Here is a 25,646-nt window from a genome sequence, read left to right on the forward strand (position 1 = left end):
ATGTGTGTGTGTGTGTGTGTGTGTGTGTGTGTGTGTTGCTTTGTTTAATAAGTTAAATATTCTGATGTTGAAGAATCTCTTCTTAGGAATGAGGAGACTTTTCCAGCATCTGGATTTGCCCAATAGTGAGTAAATCCTCCAAAAGGCCAAAAGTCTCTGAGACTAATAAGTAATTTGCATTTTATAGCGGTGATTCTCTAAGTGTAGGTTCTAGGAACTTGTTTAAAAATGCATTCTTGCGGGCTGGGGATGTGGCTCAAGCGGTAGCGCGCTCGCCTGGCATGCATGCATGCGGCCTGGGTTCGATCCTCAGCACCACATACAAACAAAGATGTTGTGTACGCCAATAACTAAAAAATAAATAATAAAATTCTCTCTCTCTCTTAAAAAAAAAAAATGCATTCTTGGGCCCCCACCCCAGACTCACTGAATCAGAAACTGGGAGGTGGTTCCCAGAAAATTGTATGTTTTTCATAAACTCTGTAGATTTATAAACAGGTCATGTCAACTATGATGGGAGGGGCAGATGGCCTCTTCTGAGACAGAGAGAAGTCTGTGGTCAGGCAACCCCAAACCCTGGGCACAAGGATGAAAGCTACAATTTCCAGCCAACAATTTTATCGTTTTCCTTACACATCTTTGGGAAACTAAATAATTGACCCCCAACATTGGCTTTAAATGGACTCTTATTGGGTAAGGTCAAAAGTGTGATTACTTGAAAATTGCTCAGCAGGTGGGGAAGGTACTTGATCGAGTGTCTAAATCAGGTTTTTGCTATTACTGCTCTCAGCAGGAGAAGAGGCAGAAAAATCAATAGTCTTGTTTAAGCTGTAAAATCACACTTCCTGTTATCTCACAAGGCCTTTAAGTGCTAGAGAGAAGCTTTGACCTCTACTGTCACAAAGGCTGTCGCAATTTGTAAGTTTATGGTGAGTTCATTGAACTCTGTGTTGTCTGGCATCTGCATGGCATGAGACTTGGAATCTTTTTGATACCTTGAGAATAGTACAGGTGGGCAGAAAACGAAAACCCAACTCCAGACCATCTCTCCCTTTTTCCTCTTGAGAGTGAACCTGAACTGGGAGAACTGAATTGAAAGTTAGACAAGAGAGCTGGACATATTGTCTAAGGAGAGGGCAGGCAGGAGAGGGCTGTTCCTGAGCAGCTCTGTTGTAATTAAAGTTACTGTTGATCTTAAGTTTCCAGAGGAGCATAGAGCTTTAAGGAGGTGGGCTGAATGATTGATATTATCATCACTTTTATTATTTAAATACTCATTCCCTACCAAATTCAGTAAAAGGTGATTCTTATGTAACCCACCAGTTAAGATTGCCCAGGTTTGGGCTGGGAATGTAGCTCAGCTTACATCTCAGCTAGGTTTGAATCACAGCTCCATCATTTATATCAGTTATAAACACCAGAAGATGCTTCTGGAAGACTTGACTAGCAGTAGCTTAACTAGGCATATGGGGGGGAAATATATATATATATATTCCCCCCCACATTAAAAGAAGTCTAGGGGCTGGGGTTGTGACTCAGCGGTAGAGTGCTTGCCTAGCACATTCGAGGCCCTGGGTTTGATCCTTAGCACCATATATAAATAAATAAATTAAATAAAGGTATTTTAAAAAAAAGAGTCTGGATGGGCTGGGGCTGTAGCTCAGTGATGGGGTGCTTGCCTGGCATGTGTGAGGCACTGGGTTCAATTCTCAGCACCACATATAAATAAAATAAAGCTACATTGACAACTAAAAAATTAAAAAAAAAAAAGTCTGGACGTCAGTGGCAGGTGGCATTGATTTATTAGATAAGTGATTTCAAGATCCCCATGACTCTTGTGGTCTTTGTTGATCTAAGATGGTTGCTATGGCTCTAGGAATTGTGTCTATGATTAAGGTTGGAAAAAAGGGGTATAGGAAACATCAGTAATGTGTATTTTTTATGTTATTTTATTTTAGATTTTTATTTTATTTTTTCATACATACGTAGTGCTAAGGATCAAATCCAGTGCTCCACACATGCTAGACGAGCGCTCTACCACTGAGCTACAACTGCAGCCCCCAGTAATGTGTATTCTTTTACTAGGAAAGCAAAGACTTTCCCAAAGTTCCTTTTGTAGACATTTTTTGTACATATCGTTAGACAGAACTAGACCCATGGTTATTATAGGGTGTTAGGAAGCCTGGGAAATGAGTAGTGTCCACCCCCACCAAGGGCAGAGGGGGTTGGGAAGGAGTATTCAGTGAGCCAGCCCATTGTATTTACCACAGTGACCTCTAGGTTTTAATAGTAAAACCTACTATTTATTATTAATTATTCTAAATAGTAAAACCTACCTCATGAAGGTATTGTGATGATTAAATGATATTAACATAAAGGGCTTCCTTAGCATAGATAATATCAGCATTATAATTATCTCAACTCTGCAAAGTAATTATTATCCTATTTTACATAAGAAGTATGAACTGGGAAGATTCAGTGGTAATATGTCACACATATTTTCCACCTGCTTCCTTAGGATGTCAAGAGTGAGTTGACAGTCTATAGGAACAATAGTGCTTTAAATTTGTAGGACCCAATGAAAGTTTTTGCTACATTTTTACATACACATAGCATGTGCAAAGCCCTGGGTTCAAAACATGTCTGTGCACACGTACACTTTAGCTGAAGCTCAATGAGTAGAAATAACTTTACTGAATTTATATTTTGAAGTAGCAAAACTGGGGTTACAGCCTATATCTGAATTATAATCCACGCTACTTTTTTCTGCACTAGAAGTTGAATAAGCACAGAAATAAATTTTCATTAATTGGTGTGTCTGTCTTTGCCAGACGTAGGGCTTCAGTTAAGCCTTGTTAATTAGGGAACAAGAGAGACCAAAAAAGAATAGGTATGGGTGATGAGAGCCCAAGCAGAAGCCCCCACTTGGAGCAAATAAAGGCAATCACAAATTAGGGGGTCATCCTTGAACTGACCCTAGATCCACAAAATAGAGGGATGACTATTTGAGAAAAATGGAAGTGTGTGTGTGTGTGTGTGTGTGTGTGTGTGTGTGTGTATTTATTTATTTATTTATTTATTTATTTTTTTTTTTTGAGAGAGGGTCTCACTGTGTTGCCCACTCTTGCCTCAAACTCCCAGGTTCTAATAAGCCTTCTACCTTAGCCTCCCAACTAGCTGGGATTCCAGGGAGTGCTACTGCACCTAACTGTAATTTTCTGGGGGGAGCAGGGAGTACCAGGGATTGAACTCAGGGGTACTCAACCCTTGGGCCACATCCCCAGCCCTATTTTGTATTTTATTTAGAGACAGAGTCTCACTGAGTTGCTTAGCACCTCACTTTTGCTGAGTCTGGCTTTGAACTCTCAATTCTCCTGCCTCAGTCTCCTGAGCTGCTGGGATTACAGGAATGCATCATCATGCCAGGCTCGCTGTAATTTGATAAGCACTATAAGAAAAAACAGTTATGATAGCCTAGAAGAACCTCTGATCTAACCTGGAGGGATGAAGGTCAAGGAAGACTTTTAGGAGAAAAAAAGTGAAGGGCAGAGGAAAGACTATGTATGCATAAGGACAGCCTGAACAACAACATGGATATAGAACAGGACTGCGAAGTATTGTTAGGAAAGTTCTGTGTTTGATGTTGGTAAAGTGTAAAAAGCCAGGCCAGGCTTGGCAAGGGAAGTAAGCCATTTAGATGGATAGGAGGCAGATGTGGAGGATCCTTATGCTATGCTAAAAAGTTTAGGGCAGTGGGGTGCCATCAGAGTGTTTTAGGCATGATGTATAGATTGGCATGTTTAAAAATGATCTCCCTAAATGCAGTGAGGTGGATGGATTGGAGGGAGTTGGGGGAGAGAAATGGAGATCAGAAGACCAGTTAGGTTTTTAAAATGGTTTAGTCAGGAGACCTGAGTTAGAGGTGGTATCTGGGATGAAAAGGAGAATAGATTTGAGTCATTGTTAGAGAGAAAGATATCTGACATACAGTAGACATTCAGCATTTGTGGAATATACATAAGAGCTTGATGTTGGATTTGGGGAGTGAGAAAGGGGAGGAACCTGGACTTATCCCAAGCTCTCTCTGCTATAAGTGATAGCATCCTGTGCCATCACTGAGTTCTCAATAATTCTGAGACCAGTGAGTGTTTCAGGGAGCTTTCCTTTTAGATATTTCTCAGATAATTGTCTCATAACTTTTCCCCTAGAACTGGACATTTCTAAACTTAACATATCTTGGTAATTATGGGGTAAGATAATGTTATTTCCATTTTACAGATTAGAAACTTACGTGCTGAGTAGTTAAGTAGTTTGCCTGGTATCACCCAACTGAAGAAAATGTTCTTCCTCCACAGCATGTTGCCTTTGTGCAATACTTGGACTTTCTGTTGTAATTTCAACTGATTATAGGCCATAATAAACCAAGCAATAAAATTTGGAAGATTGATCTAATTACTCAGCTGTTAAGATAAGGCCATGAGTTAATTGTAATTCAATGCACCTTCTAATTCAATCCAACAGAGTGCACAGTATCATTCGAATTATACGAAGAAAGTTCTGCTGATGCCTCATTAATGTTAAAAGAAAGAAAACCTAAAATAACTCACAGAAATATTCAGACATTCCCCTACCCCTATTTTCTTTTTTCAGATCTGATTTCATTCTTATATGTCATTTAAGTAACCATGAGAAAATTATGAAATCTCTCAGGGCCACAGTTTTTCACCTGTAAAAAATATTGGATGGGATGGGGATAGAGCTCAGTTGGTAGAGTGCTTGCCTCACATGCACAAGTCCCTGGGTTCAATCCCCAGCACCACAAAAAAAAAAAAAAATATATATATATATATATATATATATATATATATATATATATATAGATATAGATATAGATATATAGATATATATAGATAGATAGATAGATAGATATAGATATAGATATAGATATATAGATAGATATATAGATAGATAGATATGGGAGATGTTCATTTAAGAGTAATTATTGTTATTGTTTTGCAGACAAGAACAAGATTTAGAATTCAATAAGGAGCATAAGGATCTTACCTATGTCTATATAGTAATTTAATGATAGCTCTAACACCTGTCCCCTGCCCCCCCCCAAAAAAAAAGAGTGTTGAAGTGGTGTTTTCTGAGGGTCTGTCACTTAAGACATATTTCATGTTTCATTTTATTTGAAAACCCCATTCTGGTTTGGATGTCACACATATTTTCCACCTGCTTCCTGAGGATGTCAACAATGAGTTAAGAGTCTATAGAACAATAGTGCTTTAAATTTGTAGGACCCAATGAAAGTTTTTGCTACATTTTTACATACACCTGGAAATCTGGGTATTTGGATTATAGTCCTGACTCTTTCTGAAGGATGAGTAGCAGTTATTTGGAACATATGAAAGAAATGTCTAACAATAGGAAATTAATTGAACCTACCTAAGTATCCGATAACACAGTTATTTTATGGTTTCTCTTGTTGTTTTTCCTCACTTCCAAAACAAGTGTGTTCATGTTAGTGTAGGGCTGGGGTTGTGGCTCAGTGGTAGAGCTTGCCTAGTACACAGGAAACACTGGGTTCAAACTTCAGCACCACATAAAACTGAAATAAAGATATTGTGTCCACCTACAACTAAGAAATAAATATTTAAAAAAAAGAAAAATCAAAGTGTTGACAAATGAGAAGAACATAAAGAACGCCCATAATTCCCCTGATCTGGAGACAATTCTTTGATGTATCATTTTTCTAGTTCATTTTAAATGAACAGACAGACATTCTTTTTCAAGAAAAATTAGATTATATGTTGTGTACTGTTCTATAATTCATCTTAATTAGTTAATTAATTAATTTTGGTACTGGGAATTGAACTAAGTGGTGCTTTACCACTAAGCACCCAGTTCTATATATCCCCAGTTCTATGCTATTTTCCATTTTGAGACAGGACCTTACTAAGGTCCACCTCAAGCTTGTGATCCTCTTGCCTCAGGCTCCTGAGTTGCTGAGTTTACAGGTATGGGCCACCACGTCCAGTGTTACCTTAATTTATTTGAATTCTGAATTGGATCATTTGAATTTATTTCAACTAATGTTCTATTGGTAGATGCTTTGGTTGCTTAAACTCACTATAAACCAAAAAGCACAAAACAGAAATAATAGACCGAGTTGAATTAGAAATAAAAATGCAAAGATGTGGGCTGGGGATGTGGCTCAAGCGGTAGCGTGCTCGCCTGGCATGCGTGCGGCCCGGGTTCGATCCTCAGCACCACATACAAACAAAGATGTTGTGTCCGCTGATAACTAAAATAAAATAAATATTAAAAAAAAAATGCAAAGATGTGGGATGCTTTAATTTACTGTTTTTTTTTTTTTTTTTTAAAGGGGAACAAAAATGCTTTAAAATGTCCAGAAAGGATTGGGAGTATAGTTTGGTGATAGAGGACATGAGTCCCTGGATTAAAACCCCAGCACAATGCCCAAAAGATTATAATCATACAACAATACCCCCCCAACACACACACACGCACACACACACACACACACTTATATTCAGTGTTTCTACAAAAAACCAAGCTGACTTGTAGCTTGCTTTTGTCTAGCCAAACAGTAAAAGGCCTGACCATCTGAACCATGTGAGGGTAAGGAAAAGATGGGAGATAAGGCACATGATTGAGGACTTGGAGGATTTTGATTAAATAGTGTTAAAATCCGTGGGCCATTTCCAAAAAGGAGCTTTTAATGAAAAGATTATGGGTGGGGAGACTAACATTTAAGTACCTACCACTCTGTGCCAAGTATTTATGTGAGGTATTTTGTATAAAGTGTTTAGAATTTCAAGTATTCTTTTGATTGTCTTACCTGTAGTATAGGACATCTCTGTGTTTCTGAGGATCAGGTAAAGGGATTTGTCTTAAGATTTCATATCTGAGTAAATGGTACAGCCAGCTGTTGAATCCTTATTTGCCTGCCCTAAGAGCCCCTGTTCGTTTCAGTGGACTGATGACTCTTCTAGGAGGGCCAGAGAAGGAAACTCCTAAATTACAATAGGAATACTTGGATGGATCTTTACAAAGCATGTTCAAGGACTTCCCTACCCACCTCCCCAGCCAATCCACATGCAGAAGGAAAAAGGATACTGATGCTGACATAGAATTGGTAATAAAAAATAAATGTTACAGATTGCATCTATCTTTTAAAATATCAAAACCCAGTGTTTTAATCAGCTTTTTCATTGCTTGTGACCAAAAGACTTGACAAGAACAACATAGAGGAGGAAAATTTTAATTGGGGCTCATGATTTCAGTGGTCTCAATCCATCAGTGGTCTACTCCATTGCCCTGGGCCCGAGATGAGACAGAACAACAGCATGGCAGAGAAAGCAGTTCAGTACTTGGCAACATGAAAGCAGAGAGAGAACTCATCTCACCAGGAGTTCAAAATATAAGCCCCCAAAGCATGTCCTCAGTGACCTAACTCCTCCAGCAATACCCTCCCTGCCTATAGTTACCACCCACTTAACTCTTATCAGTGGATTGATCCACAGATGAAGTTACAACTCTCTTAATCTAATCATCTCACCTCTGAGTGTCTTGCATTGTTACACATGAGTTTTTTTGGGGTCACCACATATCCAAATCATAACATCCAGGCTCTGAAAGTTGAAGTGTGAGTTGCCCAAAGACACAGAGTTTGTAAATAAGAGAGCTGGGATTTGAACCTAGGTCTGCCTATGAATGAAGTTTTTGCCATTACATAACACTGTTTAGTTTGACTTTGTTTTACTCCTGGACTCAGTGTGTGCAACCCTAAGGGAGGGTCCATGGCCTGACCATAAGTTAGCACACTATTTAAGGTGTTCCTGTCTTTAACTTGTAGTTGCTTCAGCCTCTCCAAAGCCAGAAGTCAGACAGAAATTCTCTTTTTCTTTCCTGTTCTCTCCTACAATACTTTGAATTTCCCTCTGCCACAGCCTTTACCCAAGGTTGGTATTACCCAAGGCTAATACCAGCTTATTTGTGTGTTTGCTTGTCTCTCCCATTAGATATTCAATTTATGCACAGCGAGGATTGTATCTTTTCATTTTACATTCACTGCAGTCCCCAACACACTTAAGTTTTTATTTAATTTATTTATTTATTTTTGTGTGTGTGGTGCTGAGGGCTGAACCCAAGGCCTTGAGCATGCTAGGCAAGTATTCTACCACTGAGCCACACCTCCAGCCCATGTTTTGTGTACCTGACTCACTGATGAAGGCGATGATGCAGGTGTTAACATTTAACATATACACAATTTTAAAAACATGGATTTTTGGCTTCCAGCCAAGAATTAATTCCCACACTGGGGTATAGACTTCAGGATACTAAAATGAGTATGAAAATGAGTATTAACAAACATCATCATAAATGAAAGTGTATTTAGATCTATTCCCTAATTTTCTTCATTTTTTAAGGAGAAGAAAAGTCTTGCTTCTATTTAAAAAAAAAAAAAGGAATTTCCTTTGGATCCTTCTACCTCAAGCTATCATCACTTCTCCTTTCCTTTATTGTCGGCTTCTTTACTCACTCTTCAGCACACCCTATTGTTCTGGAGCCTTCATTCAATCTTCCCTGTGTTGACTCTAAAGGCAAATGTTGTCAGACTGTATTAAAAAATCAAGATCCAGGGGCTGGGGCTGTGGCACAGTGGCAGAGCTTCCGCCTCGCACATGTGAGGCATTGGATTCAATCCTCAGCACCACATAAAAATAAATAACTAAAAATATAACTAAAATATATAAAATATAAAAATATAACTAAAAATATTTTTAAAAAATCAAGATCTATTATGTACAACTACAATGCACCAATTAAAAATTTTTGGAAAAAAATACATGAAAAAGGAAACCAAGACCCATCTCTTTGCTGTCCACAGGAGACACACAGTACATTCAAAGCTAGAGATTATTTGAAAGTAAAAGGATGGGGGAAAAAAATCACGTAAACAGCAACCATTAGAAAGCTAGAGTAGTTATGTCAAACCAAATGGGCTTTAAAACAACAACAAAAATGTTGCTAGAAATAAAGAGGGACACTTTATAATGAGAAAAGAGTCAATTGAAGATACAACAATTACAAACATATGCACCTAATAATAGGGCCCCCAAATACATGAGAAAAAACTGACAGAAATGAAGCATGAAAGAGACAATTCAGTAATGATAGTTGGAAACTCCATTACCTTCACTTTCAATAATAGATAGGGTTAGGTAGAAGATCAGTGAAGGGGCTGGGGATGTGGCTCAAGTGGTAGCATGCTCGCCTGGCATACATGTGCCCTGGGTTTGACCCTCAGCACCACATACAAATAAAGATGTTATGTCCGCCAAAAACTAAAAAATAAATACTAAAAAATTATCTCTCTCTTTCTCTCTCTCTCTCTCTCACTCTCACTCTCTCTTAAAAAAAAATATCAGTGAAGAAATAGAAGACTTGAACACTGTACACCTAATAGATATAATAATAACAGAATATAATTCTTAAGAAAACATGGAATAATCTCCAGGATAGACCATATGCTAGGCTAATAAACAACTCTTGATACATTTAAAGGATTGAACTTAAATAAAATATGTTCTTTGATTGAGAACAGTGGAATGAAATTAGTAGTAACAGAATGAAATTTGATAAATTCGTAATTACGTGAAAATGAAACACAACACTCCAGTGAGTCAAAAAACAAATCACAAAAGAAATTAGGAAATATTTTGAGGTGAATGAAATATAACACCAAAACAAATAGGATACAGCTAAGCAGTACTTGGGAAAAGGAAATATATAGCTGTAGATTTGTACTTTAAAAAAGAATAACAGGCCAGGCGCCACCTGTAATCCTGTGTCTGAGGAGGCTGAGGCAGGAGGATTGTGAGTTCAAAACCAGCCTCAGCAAAAGTGAGGTGCTAAGCAACTCAGTGAGACCCTGTCTCTAAATAAAATACCAAATAGGGCTGGGGATGTGGCTCAGTAGTTGAGTACTCCTGAGTTCAATCCCCAGTTCCCCCTCCCCCCCAAAAAAAAGAAACAAAGAAGAATGGTCTCAGCTTAATAACCTGACATTTCACCTTAATACATTGAAGGAAGAAAAGAACAAAGGAAACTTAAAGCAAGTAGAGGAAAAGAAATAAAGATTAGAGCAGAAATCAGTGAAATAGAGAAAACAACAGAGAAAATCAATAAAACAAAAACTGGTTTAATAGTATCAAAATTGAGGTGATCAAGACTGATCAGGAACAAGAGAGTAAATTCCCATTTGCTAAAATCAAGAATGAGAGCGTATTTATAGATACTAGATACTTATCTTTATCAGATATGTGATTTGTAAATATTTTATCTCTGGCCACAGCTTGTCTTTTTATCTTTTTCACAGGAATTTTGAAAAGTAAAAGTTTCTAGGTTTTTTTTTTTCAGTTAAAAAGAATGATACAGGGGACATTACTGCTCACTTTATGCAAATAAAAAGAAATATAAGGGAATTCTATGAACTATTATATGCAACATATTAGAACATATAGGTACACTCATTCTATGAGGCCTATATAACCTTGATACCCAAACCAGATACAGATGTCACAGACAAGAAAACTATATGACCAATATGCTATTTGAATATAAATCCAAAAACCCCCAACAGAATACTAGGATTATTTCAGATCCTTCCTTCCCAACACTTAAAATTTTTGCTAGTCTGTTAAGTGTAAAATGATAACACATTCCATGTATTTGCATTTTGTTGATTACTGTTGTAGTTAAACATCTTTTTCTTTTCTCCTCCTCCTACCTGGTCAATTGAATTATTTCATCTGCAGATTGTCTGATTAGAGTCTATTGAATTAATTTCTCATTGACTAATGCAAGTTTTTTTATTTTTCATTTTGGACATTAATCCTGTATTGTAGATCTTACAAATGTCTTTTCTCTCTGTGTACTTGTCTCTTAACTTTGTTTATGCATCTTTATTATGTAGAGCTTTATGTTTTGATGAGTTAAATTTATCATCCTTCTGTGATTCTTCTTTTAGTCTTATCTAAGAAATACTGTCTAAACTGGGTAAGGAGGCACACACATAGCTGTCGTAAACCCAGTGACTCTGGAGGCTGACAGAAGGATCACAAGTTAGACAGACTAGCCTCAATAACTTAATGAGATGCTGTTTCAAAATAAAAGGGGTTGGGGATGTAACTCCATGGTAAAGTACACTGGGGTTCAATCCCTGTCCAAAAAAAAGAAAGGAAGAAAGGAGAGAAGAAAGGAAAGAAGGAACAAAGGGAAGGAATGAGGGAGAAAGGAAGGATGGAAGGGTCTGTCTTATCCTAGGGTTTTCTAACCCTAGGGTCATACCAATGTTTTCTTCTTTTTCTTTTAATAGTTTCAAAAATTCTATTTTATAGTAAAGTATGTTTTTTTTCTAGAATTGTAGAAGTGTGAGTGGGGGTCTGATTTTTTTTTTTTTTAATATGGAAAGCAAGTGTCCCATATGTTTTATCGAATATGAACTAGATTCTCCCCTTTGCTGCATAATGGAATGAAAGAGTGAGTTGATCTGTAAGGGAAAGGAATTCATGGACCAAATCATCAGTTTGCAAAATCTTACTTTGCTTTTTAATCTGTATTTAGAAGATAAATGCACAGGGTCAGAGACCATTCACTATCAACATAGGAAGTGTTGGGTACTTCCCAAGTACCTTATAGATACAGTGGGGGAAAAGAAGAAGGAGAAGGAGAAGAGAAGCAGCAGCAGCATTCTTTTGAGTAGGAGATTGAGACAGAATAGGCCATCTGCTTTCTATTAAAATCTCTTCCATTCCAGCAGATAAGAAGAATCTGGAGAGATACAGTGAGATTTGTTAAAGAATCTTTTCTCCCAGAGGAACAGCACACACACCTGGCCTTATGTACTTAAGAGCAATTATATTAGGAACATCTAAGCAGCCTGTTTTCCTTTTTTGTTGTTGTTGGTATTGTTTCTACACTAATGATATGCAAGTTAAGCCTGCCAAGGTTTTAGCAGCTCTTTCTGCTGGGACTTTCCTAAGGTGAATGGCCTAGAGGTGGCTGCCCTTAACCTGGATAGGCTTTCCTTGAAGATGCAACACAGTGCAGATGAGCACCAGGTGTCTCCCTTCTTGTTATCTCAGGGGCGTTACCTTGCCCTGAGAACAGTGCCTCTCTCACAGCTTTACAAAACCTTGGGCCCACTCCAGTGCTAGACTTGGTGGGTGGGTCTTAAATCCAATATACAGGCTGCCTCAGAGTCAGGCCTTGTGGGCAGGCCCAAAGGCAGCACTCCACAACTACCCTCTGCTTGGTACATTCTCACTGACCTACATTCTCACTGGTCTAGCACTTTCAGCGGCCAGGCCTGCTAGAGAATAAAAGGAATTCAGATTTAGGCATTTTTCTGATGCTAACAGATTCAAGGACCCATCTAATTTATTTTCTTCTATTGAAGAAGAGAGAGGCTGGAGTTGTGGTTCAATGGTAGAGCTCTCTCATAGCACATGCGAGGCCCTGGGTTCCATCCTCAGCCACACATAAACAAACAATCAAACAAATAAATAAATAAGATAAAGGTATTGTGTCCAACTACAACTAAAAAAGAAAGAAGAGGGGAGGAGGAGCCTGTGTACTCTGTGTTAGAATGTTTTCCTTACTTTGTAGCTTCTCAGCCTATAGCACTAAAAATGGGGTTTTATCTATCAAGATCAAATTTTGTGGGTTCAGGGGCTGGGGATGTGGCTCAAGTGGTAGCGCGCTCGCCTGGCATGCGTGCGACCCGGGTTCGATCCTCAGCACCACATACAAACAAAGATGTTGTGTCCGTCGAAAACTAAAAAATAAAATATTAAAATTCTCTCTCTCTCTCTCTCCCCTCTCTATCTTTTAAAAAAAAAATTTTGTGGGTTCTGTCACCTAAATATCTTTGCAGTTCCTTCCTCTTTATCCCATTGCTATTCCTTTAACTTTTTCTTTGGGCTACTGCAGTAATTTCTTATTAGGTCCCTCTGATCTTGCCTACTCTGAACCTCTTCTTACGCTGCTGCTCTAGTGGTTTTTGCAAAACACAAATCTGAACCACCCCCCCCCACCCACACACCCCAGTTGAAAACCCTCCAGTGGTTTCCTTTTATTTACTAGTAAATTCTGTCCTTTAGCCTGGCATTCAGATCCCTTCACAGTTTGTGCCTCAGTCTTCCTTTTTGCCTTCATTTCCTTCTATTTTCCCCTATGTGTAATCATACTAAACTATTTACCATTTTCCTAATAAGGCAAGCATTTTCATACCTTCATGCATAGAATGAATATATATTTCTTTGTTCTCATCCCATACACCTCTAACAAGTTCTTCTCATTCATTGTTCAACGCCAACTGAAATGTTTCCTCCTCTGAGAAGCTATTCCCAACTCTTCCAAATCTGTTTTTCATAATCTCCTTGGCATTCTGATAACACCCCAACATTCTGATTGTATATTTTATGTAATACCTATAGATTAATTTAAATGAAAGTCTGATCAAAGGTGAACAATCAGGAGGGGGAAGCTCGAAGGAATTGGATGTATTAGATTTGTACAAGAGAAAATTAAGGAAGAATAACTGATGTCTTCATATCTCTGGAGGGCTGTTCTGAAGCAGAAGAAACTAGCATGTTCTGTGAGGGTAGAACTGGGACCAGTGACTGAGGAAGAAGATGTCAGATACAATTCCTCATGAGGCTGTTTTTTGTTATTTTGTTTTTTCTCAAAGAGAAGAATTTCCAACCTCCAGTGCTCTCTAATATGAGCTTTGACTGACCGAAAAGATTCTGAACATACTTCTTTGTCTTACTGAGCCATTAGAAAGGGGTGCGGCAGCAGCTGTTGCCAGGCCTGTGGATCACTGTAAAGGATGGCAAATTAGACTTAGTCACCTCTTAATACTTCTTCCAATTCTAACTCAGTGTCTGTGTGTTACTTTCAATATCATGAGCATGGCCTATATTAAGACACTGAGCAGGAAAAAAAAATAGCTTTTTTGTTTTGTTTTGTTTTCCTTTTAAACAGACCATATTTGTGTGGTTCAGAAGATGAAATAAAAAAATCTTGGCCAAGTTAATGGCAGCCAAATCTGGAGGTTACGTTGAGTAGACTCATATTTTGAGAAGAGGTAAGGAGGTTGGTAGGAATGGACTAATTTGCTCTGGTCAGAGTTTTGTCTCCACTTTCTACTTACTTTGCAAGACATGTCTCAATGTTCTCATCTCTAAAATGGAAGTCCTAATGTATTTTATAGACTTAGGGTGAAAATTAAATCAGATTAAAGACTTGCCTACCACAGTGCTCAGAATATAATACAGATTCCAAATTATATCCTTTCTTTTGCCCTCTTTTTAGTTTGAGAGAATAAAGACTTTTGTTTGTTTGGGGTCACTCTGGCATTTGGAGCAAGGGTGGTTTACTTTTTCATTGTGAGTGTCAGACCTAAAATGTCTTTATTCCTAAGTATCCCCTGCTCACAAAGGAGTAATCTTCTTTGACTTACTGAGCCAGAGAGGTAGGCTTTCATTAGTCTTTTAATACTCTATTATTTTTAGCACCTAAAAATCAAGTAGTTTCAGAAATAGTTCTCTGATTTCTGCTGAGAGTAATTTCTAATTTCCATATTAATCAAAAAATAACTTTATATTTCTTTAGTTTTAATCCCAGTAAGAACAAGAAAAGAGGATTAAATTGTATTGACATTTACAAAGAAATTAAAATGTACACATCAAGATCTCAGGAAATCCAATCACTACTATAGCCTTTGGACTGTAAAAGAGAAAAATCTTGCTTGTATCCATTTATTTTCTTCCCTCTTGACCTTCAAAAAATAAAAAACAGCCAAATACAGTGGTGTGTTTCTTTAATCTCAGTGGTTCAGGAGACCAAGGCAGGAGGAGCACAAGTTTGAGGCCAGCCTCAGCAATTTAACAAGATCCTGTCTCAAAATAAAAGCTAGAAAAGGATTGGGGTATAACTCAGTGGTAAAGCAGCCCGGGTTAGTCCCTAATACTGCAAAAAAAGAAAACACAGACAAACCCACAGAAGGGGTACATTTGTTTCCAAGGTCCCAGTTATAGTTATTTGGAAAGTGTGGAAAAATGCATTGATTTGGGGGTACCTTTCCCAGTTTTACCACTGAAAAACTGGATAATCTTAGTCAAAAAGTTACTTCACCTCTGAGCTTATGTTTGCTTATCTACAAAATGGGAGAAATAATATTAGGGTTAATTTTAAGATCAAATGAATAACAGGTGTGAAAATTTTTTTTTTGTATGAGCAATGGGTGAAATATACACATATGTTATTTCAATTCAGTATGCTTTACTACTGATGTACCTCAGCAGATCCAGTCAATCTTGGGGACCTAGGGTCTGTAATGTACTACACTCACAGGGCTGAGACTGAGCCTGTAGGGGGAGAGCCTTTGGAGTGTGGTAAGAGGAGACTTTTAGCAAGGAATCCACAAATTAGCAAGCTTGACTGTTAGCTTACGTTGTAGTGGTGGGAGGTGGACTGTGATCACATAAACAAGCATATATGACGTCAGGTTTTAGTACTACAAAAAAAAAAAAAAAAAAAAGAAAGAAAGAAAAACAGATCAAAGAGCATAAAAAATGATGGAATGCTGTTTTAGAAAGAATGTAAGGTGACCTTTGAACAAAGTTCTAGGAACTGGAAGCACCAAACTTAAAGGCTCTGAATTGGAAAAGTGCTTGATGCATTTGAGGAATGTCAAGGAGGCCATTGTGGCCAAAGATTAGCAAGGAGGCAATAGGAGAGGAGGTTACACAGGTAGCAGGGACCCAGGTTGTTGAAAGAGATTTGGCTATCATTGTCATGTGGGCTACTTTGGGACTTAAAGAGAGGAGTTCTGTGACCTGACTTATTTTTTAAAATATATATTTAAGTTGTAGTTGGACACAATATTTTTATTTTATTTTTAAGTGGTGCTGAGGATCAAACCCAGGGCCTCACACGGCTAGGCGAGCACTCTACCACTGAGCCACAATCCCAGCCCCATGACTTAATGTTTTAATAGGATCACTTTGGCTACTGTATGAAACAGACCATATGGGATCATCCAGGGGACTAGTTATGAAGCTATTACAGTAATCTAGGTGGGTATTAATGATGATTTGAACTAGGATAGAAATTGTGTAGACAGTGAGATATGATCAGATTCTAAATATATTTTGAAAAAAGGAGTTGAAGGATTTGTTAATGGATTGGATGTAGATGGGAAAGAAAGAATAGTCAAGAATGATTCTAAGACTTGCCTTGAGAGTTGGAAGAATGAATTACCATCTAATGCTATAGAGAAAACCATGGAGAACAAGTTTGGGAAGATAAGATGCAAACATTTATTCTGTAGTCTTTTATGTTTGAAATAATAATAGCTAACTTTCCTAAAAGGCTTAACTATGGGGGCGGGGGTTGTGGCTCAGTGGTAGAGTACTTGCCTAGCATGTCTGAGGCACTGGGTTCAATTCTCAGCATCACATATAAATAAATAAAATAAAGGTCCATCAACAACTAATAAAAAATATTTTTTAAAAAAAGGCTTAACTATGTACTTGGCCCCAGCACTTTGGGTCTTAACTAGTTTAATACTTCTAGCAACGTATTGTATTATCTTGGATTTTTTATTTTTGTAGATATTGTGAATGGGATTACTTTCTTAATTTCATTCTCAGAAAGTTAGCTACTGATATATAAAAGTACTACTTACTTTTGAATGCTTATTTTTGTATCCTGCTACTTTACTGAATTCATTTATCAGTTCTACCAGTCTTTTGGTTTTCTATTTATAGAGTCATGTCACCTGCATAGAGGGATAATTTGACTCCTCCCTTCTTGTTTAGATGCCTTTTATTTCTTTCTCTCCTAATTGCTCTGACTTGCAGTGCTGTATTGAATATAGCAACAAAAGTGGACATCCTTGTCTTGTCCCATATCTCAGAGAAACACTCTCAGCTTTTTCCTGTTTAGTATGGTATGGGCTGTGGGTTTGTTTTATATGGCCTTTATTAAGAAGAGATGCATTATCTTCTATAATTTGCTGAGTTTTTATTACAGATGTTTAATTTTATTGAATGCTTTTTATGGATCTATTGATAATCATGATTTTGTCTTTAATTTTGCTAATATGATTGACATGTTTGTTCATTTGCACATGTTGAACTATCTTTGCATCACTTGATCATGGTATAAATCTTTTTTAGTTCCCCCTCTTTCAAGTTTTTGAAGTAGTCTGAAAAAAGAATGCTATTTAGTTCTTTAAAAGTTTGGTATATTTTAGCAGTGAAGCCATCCAGTCTTGAGCTTTTCTTTTTTGGGAGACTAACTCCTGAGATATCAGTATTCTTTTTATCTCTGATTTTATTTAGTTGCCCCCCCCCCCATCTTTAGTCTAGCTAAATGTTCACTGATTTTCAAAAACAGCTCTTTGTTTTATTGATCTTTTGTAGGGTGAAAGATAAGGGTCTACTTTAATTCTTCTACATAGGGATTTCAGTTTCCTCAGCACCACTAAAAGGCTGCCCTTTCTCCAATGTATGTTTTTGGTGCTTTTTTAGAAAATCAGTTGGCTATAGATGTATGAATTTATATCTGAGTTATGTATTCTGTTCCATTGGTCTATGTCAATGTTATTTTTCTTTGGGGGAGGACACTAAGAATTGACCTAGGACCTCATACATATGCTTTTATCACTGAGCTACACCCCCAGCTACTAGGTGTCTATTTTTATGCCAGTACCATGTTGTTTTGTTACTATAGCCTTGTAGTAGGTCTTAGGAGCCAGTATCATGTTGTTTCCAGCTTTGTTCTTTTTACTCAAGATTGCTTTAGCTGTTTGGGGTCTTTTATGGTTCCATGTGAATTCTAGAATTCAGTTTTCCATTTCTTTGAAGAATGACACTGATATTTTAATGGAGATTACATTAACTCTGTAAATCACTTTGACATTTTAACAATATTAATCAATTCTGAACATTTTAACAATATTAATTCTTCCGATTCATGAACTTGGGAGGTCTCTTTATTTTTGCCTTTCTGTTTCTTTCATCACTATTTTGTAACTCTTATTGTAGAGGTCATTTACTCTCTTGGTTAAATTTATTCCTAGGCATTTTAGTTTTTCTGTAGATATTTGATATTATTAGCCTCATTTTACAGATGGGAAAACTAAAGCACAGAGAGGTTAATTAATGTTATTGTTGGAATTCAAACCTAGGCAGTCTGGATCTAGAGCTCACACACAGTTTTTTATTTATTCATTCATACATTCATTCATTCATTCATTTTTTGTATGAGGGATTGAGCTCAGAAGTGCTTAACCATTAAGCCACATCCCTAGCCCTTTTGATTTTTTATTTTGAGACTGGGTCTTGCTGAGTTGCTTAGGGCCTTACTAAGCTGCTGAGGCTGGCTTTGACTCTGTGATCCTCCTGCCTCAGCCTCCCAAGCCACTGGGATTATGGGTATGTGCCATTGCACTCAGCTCCACTCACAATTTTAAAAATTTTCTCCCTCCTGCCCTTCTTTTCCCTTTCTTTCCCTGCCCTTCCCTTTCCTGGGCTCATTTGTATTAGGCAAGTGCTCAACTACTGACATACACTCCCAGCTATCAGGGCCACTCTTTTTTTTGGTACCGGGATTGAACTCAGGGGCTCTCAACACTGAGCCACATCCCCAGCCATCTTTTGTGTTTTATTTAGAGACAGGAGCTCACTGAGTTGCTTAGCACCTCACCATTGCTGAGGCTGGCTTTGAACTTGCAATCCTGCTGTACTGCAAAGCCTTCATATCTAGCAAGCATCCAAGTAGAGATGTCAAGAAGGCAGTTAGATACTATATGAATCAGAAGTTCAGGCAAGAAGTATAGCAATATAAAAAGCCAAGTATAATTAGTGGACAGATGAAGTCAGAAAGGAAGGTTAGGGTAACTACCATAAAAGGAGGCATGGTCACAAGAAGGCAAAATTTTAAGTTCAAGCCCTTGAAGACAAAGGATTTGGTTAAAATATCAGTTCTACCTCTCAGAGCCAAGGAGGGCATAAGTGAAGCCAGTAGTGGATGACCTCAAAATGCTACTTTCATCTGGAATGCCCTTCTTTCTCTTTTTAATTTACATCCAGGGACACTTGGCCCAGGATAATTCCTAACTGACAATAGAGCTAAATAATGATGATTAATGAAAGTCTCTTCTCTGACCAGTCTATCCTTGTCATGGCACATTTCAGACTATATTCTAACTGTCCACTTATCTCTGCCCCCTTCCACAACTTTCTATCCTCTTATCTTTCTCCTTCATCAGTTGGTGACCATCTCAAAGCCAGAGACCCTGTTGAATTTGTTTCATTTGTTTTTAAACCACTCAGGCTAGGGTTATAGCTCAGAGCTAGAGTGCTTGTCTAGCATGCATAAGGCCCTGTGTTCAGTTTCCAGCATCACAAAACAAAAAACAAAAACCTTCACAAAACTCATGGAGAAAAAAGGGCTGGGTATGTAGCTCAGTGATAGAATGCTTGCCTAGTGTGAGAAACATGCTCACCTGCCCAAACCCAAACAAGGGGCTCAGAAACAGGAGGTACAGGGGGAAAAAAAAAAACTAAAAACAAAGCAAAACAACAATAATGACAAAAAAAAAAAAAAAAAAAAAAAAAAACAGGCTTTGATGACAGTCTTGCAAAATCAGGTATCTGGTTGAGCAGGCATACCCAGAATGGTTACAATTAGCATTTTATCCCCTAGTGTGCAAGGTCCTTTATTGCCATCTATCCTAGCTAGCGATCTAATGCTGGGTTCACAAAATCTGACTATTCCAATAACTTAAAAAAAAAAGACAAAGAGGGGCTGGTGATGTGGCTCAAGCAGTAGCGCGCTTACCTGGCATGCGCGGGGCGCTGGGTTCGATCCTCAGCACCACATAAAAAATAAAAATAAAGATGTTTGTGTCCACCGAAAACTAAGAAATAAATATTAAAAAAATGCTCTCTCAAAAAAAAAAAAAAAAGAAAGAAAGAAAGCGTGCAAACACACAGAAGTACCTTTTCAAAATCCGTGACGGCTCTCTGACCTTCAGGGTCTGAGGAAAGAGAATAAGCACTGGAATTCTTTATTCTTATATGGGAGACACATAAGGGGAGGTTCCATGGAACATTCTATCCCCAAAAGGGCAAAGGGGTAGGATTACTAAGGAACAGGTAAGTGTAACTCAACTCCAGCTGGTGATGCCTACTCCTGGAGCCACACCTTGTTATCCCAGCTGGGGGTAACACCCAAGTTACTGCTGAAGGCAACAATTGTTCAGTGCCCCTGGGTATCAGGACTTAAAGGCATGTGCATCCAGGGTAGCTCCTGACAGTCCTACCCCCCCCCCCCCACACACACACCCATTCCTCATTGGCTGAGTATTGTGAGGTACACAGTCTTCTCAAAAGTTGCCTAGGTTTTACTGTCTCCTATTGTGTTATTTAAAGAATAAATTTATACCTTAGCTGTTCCCATCTCCCTTTGTTCTCTTGTGGGGAGAAAGTCTTCTTGGATTGAGTATCTTTTGGCACATATACAAGCTCTTACTTTTTTACCTAAGTTATTATTTCTTTTTATTTTGGGGAGGTGGGTACCAGGATTAAACTCAGGGGTACCCAACCACTGAGCCACATCCCCAGCCTTATTTTATATTTTATTTAGAGATAAGGTCTCTCTGAGTTGCTTAGCACCTCGACGTTGCTGAGGCGGCTTTGAACCCACAATCCTCGTGTCCCAGACTCCCGAGCCCCTGGGATTTCCGGTGTGCACCACCACACCTGGCCTAAGTTATTGTTTCTTAACAGATCTCTATCTCTGTGGGTCAGACAGACTCCTTTTCCCACCTCCTGTTTTGTCAAAGGGCTGTTTGGGTACATGGATTTCGGATCTGTCACAGTCATTGACTATGGTGCTGTTGTGAGTTAACTCCTTGAAACTTTCCATTCTGCTCTATTTCCCCTCCAGCTGCCTTTCCTTTCTTATGTCCTAATTTTACATTTAAGGCTAAATATTGTATTCTGAAAATGGACCACTGGACTTTCTCACACCTACCATGCATGAGGCCCTGAGTTCAATCCCCAACACACACACACACACAGAGCCACTCATCATTGCAGAAAACAACCCCTTGATAATCTCTTCATTGAGTACCTATACCTATTCTTTGCCTTATCTGTGCTTGGCATTAAAAATGCAGATATCATCATCAGTAGAAGCAGCAGGATGAAAAATATTAGTTGAAACAAGGAAATGAAATAAACAAAATGAAAACCAGAAAAGAGTAGGGAAGGAACCCAATTTATATGTGATTTCCTTTTTGGACAAAGTTGATAGTAGGGAAAGGATATTCCCTGCTGGCCACGCAGGCTGTCAGCCACCCAGCATTTGAGAAGCTCGGAGCTTACAGTCCAGGCTGAGGGGAGTGGTGAGTTGGTGAACTGAGTGGGAAGTGGGAAGGGGGACTGACCAAGAGGTATTGTATACAAGCAAATGAGACATAGCTGTGCCTTCAAGGAGCTTACAGTTTGGGGAGAGGGGTGTAGGATAGGAAATGAAAACAAGGCTTTGAAGTGTACAGTGTAATAATTATAGTGTGAAGTACAATGTGTTAAGGCAACCATGTATCTTCAAATTTTTCTGTTCTAAAAAGTAGAAGCTACAGGTAGTCAGACTTTGGAGCAGTATGAGAAGGCATTTTTGGACAGAGTGGTCTCACAGTGGAGTAGGGGATCTTAGGAAAGGAAGGCCTTTACTGTCAGTAAAGATGTAAGTTTGGGATAAATGATTTCATTGAGGTTATTGTAATGGAAGCACTAACTTCTCCTAATACAAGATTGGGCTAAAGGGATTTTAAGGTGCCTTCTAACCTCAGCAGTCTGTGATCCTAGAAGTCTCTTCCCTTTTCTGGGCCTATGAACATCACCCATAAAATGAAGAAGAGTCAACAAAATAAAACCCCTATAGTGCTGCCATTCTATGTGAATTAAAAATAATTCTACTTGGAAACATTTAAGGAAGATCCTATAATTGCCCCTGAAGTAAATAGCATATGAGGTGAAGAACAGTGATTACTCATGCTGCAGTCTCTCACTTGAAGCTGAGTATAGATTCCATCCATAAGACTGATCACTTAGCTTTCCAGCTTAGACCCTGACTTTCTTCTGCAGAGTGACATACCTCCTGATTGCTAATTAAATGACAAGTTGGTTACCTCAGTTCCAAAATCAGAAATGATCAAAGATGAATTCAGAAGTGCATTTTCTTTGGAGTTGGAAAAGATTTAGGCAACAGCATATTAACAAAGATACATTATTAAAGCTCTAATATTTACAAATCCCAAAGAAGGTTTTAGGGATTTAGGGGTTTAATCTTTGACTTTTAAAACCAGCTTTTCATTGTCAGTCAAAAAACCAAAGAGCATTTAAAAACTGCAGGGAGTAAGTAGTGAGACAGGCACTTTTACACTGCTAGTGTAAGTTCAAATTGATAGTTTTTCTAGAAAGCAGTGCAGCAAAGTATTTGAAGACTTAGCCTGTCACTTCTCATCAGCTGCACTGCTGCTGTCCTGGTCTGAGCCCCACCATCTAGTGCCAGGAGTTTGCAATAGCTCCCTGCTGGTCTCCATGCTTCTCTATCTTTGCCCCCTTGTACTCTCTTTTCAGCACAACCATCAGAGTGACCCTTTTCACATAAGTCAGATCATGCTATTCTATTCAAAACCCTGTGACAGGTTCCCATTTCACTTAGAATAAAAGTTGTAGTCCTCATAGTAGCCTGTAAGGCCATACATGAACTGAATAGCTCTTTATCTTTCTTACTCCCTCTGCTACTAGTACTGTATCCCTCATTTGTTCCACTCCAGCCTCTGCTGTTCCTCTGCTGTGTCCCTTATGCTCCCCAACTTTGGCCCTTTGCATTGATTGTTTTCTTTGTCTGGAATGCTTCAGCCTTTTGTTTGATTAACCATATCATTTCCCTCAAATTTGTGGAAATCTTACCTTCTCAGTATCTTACCCTGATTATCCTATTTAATATTGCAATGCTCTCAACCTTGACAGTGGCAATTCTGGTGTTTTTCATCCTGCCTTTTTTTTTTCTCCCATAGCAGTTGCTAATGAAGTGACACATTGATTATCTCAATTCGAAAATCAGAAAATGATTGAAGATGAATTCAGAAATGAATTCTCTTTGGAGTTGGAAAGGGTTTAAGGACCAGCATATAAACAAAGATACATTATTAAAACATCAGTACTTAGAAATCCCCCAAATTTTGTTTATATTTCCTATTTATCCATTGCCTTCTTTCCCCTGCTTAGACTATAAGTTCCACAAGGGCAGAGGTCTTAGTTTTCTTTCTAAATCAGTGTCTGGTACAGAATTGATAATCAAATATTTGTTCAATGGATGAATTATAAAAATAGCCTTAGGAATTTCACTTCTAGTACTAATATTTTTCTAAGCTTAAGATTAGCTTTAATTTATTATTATTATTATTTTAATTGTACAAATTTAGGGATACAATGTGATAATTTAAACACATCAGTATGCAAAAATCATCAGATTAACATTTACATTTCATTAAGCATTTAAAATTCTTTTTTAATTAACACATAATAATTGTACATATTTATGAGGTATATATGATATTTTAGTACATCTATACAATATTACTGAACAAATGTGATAACTAATATTTCCATATTATCATTACTTGGATTGGAGACTTATGAAGAGATTATTTGTTTTGTGGTATGAGATGGAAGTCAGAGCTTCTCTAATTCTAGGTAAGGGCTCTTAGCACTGAGCCCTACCTATGAAGAGATTCGGGTTTCTTGTGTGGGAGGGTACTAGGGATTTAACCTAAGGGCTGATTTAACCTAACCACTGAGTTGCATCCCCAGCCCTTTTTATTTTTTATTTAGAAAACAGGTTTCACTGAGTTACTTAGGGCCTCACTTAGCTGCTGAGATGGGCTTTGAACTCTCCATCCTCTTGCCTTAGTTCCCGAGCCTCTGGGATTATAGGCATGTACCACTGTACTTGGCTTCTATGAAGAGATTTCATAAGATGATTCTTGGAAACTCTCTGTAGTGGCTACAATATTCATTTAGTATGTCTGTTGATAGATAAGAACATTTAATTTGCTTCTAGACCTAATTTTTAAAGAAATAGAGTTGCAGCCAAAGGTTTATTTAGTTTACTTGATGTTGTTAGCTATAATAAAAATGAAAAATTCAAACAACCTAAACATCTAAAAGCAGGGTAATGGTTAAGTGATTTGATATATCTGTGTAATGGAATAGTATAAAGATATTAAAAATAAAGTTTTTGAATAATACGTGATTATGTGGGAAAATGTTTATGTTTAAATGAAACAGTAAGTTATAAAACTATACATACCTCTACCTCATACCATATACAAAAATTAACTCAAAAGCCCCCAAACTATAAAATTCTTAGAAGAAAACCAACATCTTCATGGCCTTGGTTTTAGCAATAGATTCTTGGATATGATACAAAAGCACAAGTAGCAAAAAATGAAGTAGATAATTGGACTTAAAATTGCATTGAAAGGATTATCAAGTGAAAACCCACAGAGTTGGAGAAAATATTTGCAAATTATTTGGTAATGGCTCAATATTCAGAATATATAAAGAACTCCTACATTGTGTGACAGCAAAAAGATGACCCAGTTACAAAAATGGGCAAATGATTTGGGTAGACATTTCTCCAGAGAAGATATACAAGCCAGGCCCAGTGGCATACACCTGTAATCCCAGCAGCTCAGGAAGCTGAGGCAGGAGGATCAGAAGCACAGTTCAGCCTCAGCAATTTAGTGAGACCCTGTCTCAAAATAAAAAGGGCTGGGAATGTGACTCAGTAGTTGAGGACCCCTGGATTCAATCCCTGGTTAAAAAAAAGGAAGATGTATACATGGCCAACAAGCACATAAAAAGGTGTTCAACATCATTAATTATTAGGGAAATATAAATCAAAATTATGAGATACCACTTCACACTAACTGTAAAAGCTATAATTTAAAAAAAAAAAAAGCATTGGTGAGGATGGGGAGAAATTGTAGAGATAGGAAGTGAATTAGAGATTACCAGGGTAGGGGTTGTGGGGAGTGGGAAATTATTATTAACAGACACAGAGGTTTTATGTGGGATGATAAAAGGTTATATAAACAGATACTGATGATAGTTGCACAACATTGTGAATGTAATTAATGTCACTGAATTGTACACATAAATGGTTAAAATTCCAAATTTTATATTTACTTTGCCACAATGGAAGTTTAAAAAAAATAAAAAACAGAACTGTATATGATATGCTATGATGAGCTGGCATTGGTGTACGTGATCTTGAGTGCTGACTGTGAGCATTTCTTTCCAACTACTCATATCATATGATATGAGTGATATCGGTAGCTTGAAATTGGCCACAGTGAGATAATTTACATCATGGCAATTGGCGTATGCTAGAAAAGCACCCCACTCCCAACCTCTTCAAGCCAATTGTTAAATACTTGCCAGTACACCACTGAATATATG

At 37.8% G+C, this 25,646-nt stretch overlaps 1 protein-coding gene across 5 annotated transcripts in view; it reads left to right on the forward strand.

The window, feature by feature from the left end:
- The window catches only part of Fam168a (family with sequence similarity 168 member A), a 185,741-nt gene that overhangs the window by 135,957 nt on the left and 24,138 nt on the right, over nt 1-25,646 (forward strand). The window lies entirely within an intron of this gene.

Source organism: Callospermophilus lateralis, chromosome 2, assembly GCF_048772815.1.
Source record: "Callospermophilus lateralis isolate mCalLat2 chromosome 2, mCalLat2.hap1, whole genome shotgun sequence".
Taxonomy (NCBI): Eukaryota; Metazoa; Chordata; class Mammalia; order Rodentia; family Sciuridae; genus Callospermophilus; species Callospermophilus lateralis.